At 32.0% G+C, this 2,959-nt stretch overlaps 1 pseudogene; it reads left to right on the top strand.

Moving 5' to 3' along the window:
• Positions 1 to 663: 663 nt before the first annotated feature.
• On the top strand, positions 664 to 1,522 carry LOC103965735 (annotated as a pseudogene).
• The last annotated feature ends 1,437 nt before the right edge of the window (positions 1,523 to 2,959 follow it).

The following is a 2,959-nucleotide window of genomic DNA, read 5'->3' as shown; positions in this document are numbered from 1 at the left end:
AATAACTGTTAAATTGTAATTTTTCGTTCATAATCGTTGAAAATTTTTGTTTCGTTACCTAATCTCTGAATTTTTTTTTTTTTTTTTTTTTTTTTTGCGATTTTTTACGTATGTGATCTTGTAGTATCTAGAAACAAGTTTGATGGTTAAATCATTGAAACTAGTTTCGTAGAATGCATATCTCTGTTAAATTTGACTAAATTTTGAAGTGGGAAAAATAATTTGGGCTAAATTTTTATTTATGTTTTTCAAGTATTGATTAGACAATATTTAGTTTGTGTGATGACATTTTCATTGTACAATTATCTTTTTGTTTCTTTATCACATATTTTATATGGGTTATTATCTATTAAACCAAACAATTATTTATTTAATTTTTAAAAACGTATTCTATTTAAATACATATTATTTATTTATTTATTAAACCAAACAATTATTATTTTATTTTTTAAAATTGTAACAAAATTTTGGGGGGATTTTTGCCGCCATTTTTTTTCTGTCGATTATAACCGAAAGTAATAAAAATTTTCCAAAATAAAACCCCTCCATCTCTTCCTTATGCCGGTGCTTTCTCCCTTCCCTCTTCCTTCCCCCTTTTTTCCTCTCCTCATTTCCTTCTCCTTCTCCTGCTCTTCTCCCCTTCTCCTTCTCGCTTCAATCACCATGGAAGAACAATTCAAGAAGCAACATTCTGAAACCAGTATATTTTAAATTATTTGTATTACATTCAGTTTGTGTTTTAAATTTTGATTATGTTATTAAATCGAAGAGGTTGAGACAAAAAAAAGGGTTTAACTTGGTCGGAGGGCTTACCTAGGCTTGACGTGCCCAATTTTTACTACACTCTTGAAGACATATTGTTTGAAGAGGTTGAGAAAAAAAAAGAGGGTTTAACTTGGTCGGTACATCAGCCTAATAATATTTTTGGGTTTTCTCCTTATAGCTTGATGAACATAATCGTTGCGCTTTGTGTTTATGCTGCTGTATGTAAGAAGGAAGGAAGACCATTGAAGTTTCCCGGTAGCAAAGCGGCTTGGGAGTGTATGCGGTGGCTTCAGATGCAAATTTGATAGCAGAGCAACATATATGGGCGGTAGCGGATCCGTATGCGAAAAACGAAGCGTTTAATGTGAACAATGGAGATGTGTTTAAATGGAAGCATTTTTGGGAGGTGTTGGCTGAGCAGTTTGGGATCGAGGAGTATGGGTTTGATGATGAGGAGGGTGGTAGGCTGAGGTTGGTCTAGATGAAGGAAGGGAAAGTCGGTGTGTGGGAGGAGATTGTGAGGGAGAATGAGTTGCAGACGACGAAGTTGGAGGAGGTGGCGGTGTGGTGGTTTGCTGACTTTGTGTTGGGTGGGGAGGCTTTGTTGGTCAGTATGAATAAGAGCAAAGAGCATGGCTTTTTGGGGTTCAGGAATTCCAAAAAGTCCTTCATTTCGTGGATTAAGAAGATGAAGGCTTACAAGATTGTTCCATGAAATGTATTATGAGGAAGAAGATTACCTATAACATGCGTATGTAATTACAATAAAAAATGTTATTCTTTCTTTTTGTACCATCATTTGTATTGTCTCTTTAATAGAGATGAAACATACATTTGTATTTTTTTTTATTAATATATTTTCTGTCGGTTTTATCCGACAGAGAATGCTCTTATTTAATCATTATTAATATATTCTCTGTCGGTTATATTCGACACAATTTCTGTCAGTTTTAGAGTATTTTCTGTTGGAAAATTCATTTCCTGACGTTGACAATTCTGTCGTTATTATATCCGCCACTGCATCTATTTTCTGTTGGATTTTGCTTAATATACGACAGTAATATACGTTTCTTGTCGATTATCATAGCGACACTAATAAATGATTTTGTAGTAGTATAACATTTCTTTATTATTTAATATATATTCATTTAAGTTAGCTAAGAACTAATTTTTTAAAATCTAAGAATTTTAAATTCATTGCAGCGTGGGCTCAAAAGACAGTGGAGCTTTTGGCAGCTAGAGATGCTGCGTGTTTTGCACAGGAGCAGCAACAACAGAGAGTGGAGTTGGAAGGGGATGAATTGATGGTAATGTTTGCTTTACAAAATGAAGGGGAAAGAGATTTGTCTCCTTTTGGGAATATCATTGCTGACATCCAACAAGCAATGCAAGCTTTCACACAAAGAATGACCATGTTTAATGGCCGAGCAACGAACAAGGTGGCGCACAGGTTAGCTAGATTGAGTTTAACTTTAGATAATTTTGTCATTTGGTTCAAGGAACCTTCGGATGTAGTACTTGATCTTTTATTCGAGGATAGTACTATTTAGTATTATATTGGTGGGGGGCGCTCTTTTTCTCTTCAACCAAATTGAAATCTCCGACAAGGTTTTTATCGAGACCACCGAATGCACCCTATCCTTCATGATGTACGTATTCTATTTCCTATCAATGAATACCCTACTTTTCTCAAAAAAAAAAAAAAAAAAAAAAAAAAAAAAAAAAAAAAAAGAACTAATTTTCTACAATCTAGGAATGTTAAATTCGTGGCTTTATTAAAATATTTATTTAAATAATTTCTCATATCACTAAATAAAAGTGAATTTTTATTTTTGTTATTATATTGAATTAGTCTCTTCTTTCATTAAAATAATTCATTAATACTTACATAAGAAAACTATAAAATTTAAAGTACATTTGAAATTAAACGTACCAACTTTGGATACGTTTAAAATCTAAATGTACAGAAAAATGTATTAAAAATTCAAATGTACTTAAAAAATAAGTATACTTATATTATAAGTAACCAAATATACCTCTAATAAAATTATAAAAAAAATTATTTAATCAAATTCTTAAAAAAAACACAAATATTTAATTAACAAAATAAAAAATTAAAGCGCCTACATCAAAATGCTCTTAAATAAAAAAGAACTTTAACAAAAAACTCCCTGTCACATCCCGGCCCGGGGCG

Source organism: the organism of the source record quoted next, unplaced genomic scaffold (assembly GCF_019419815.1).
Source record: "Pyrus x bretschneideri cultivar Hongxiangsu unplaced genomic scaffold, Pyrus_bretschneideri_v1 Contig97, whole genome shotgun sequence".
Classification (NCBI taxonomy): domain Eukaryota; kingdom Viridiplantae; phylum Streptophyta; class Magnoliopsida; order Rosales; family Rosaceae; genus Pyrus; species Pyrus x bretschneideri.
Note: the sequence above shows the minus strand (reverse complement) of the source record. Positions and strands in the feature narration are given on the sequence as shown.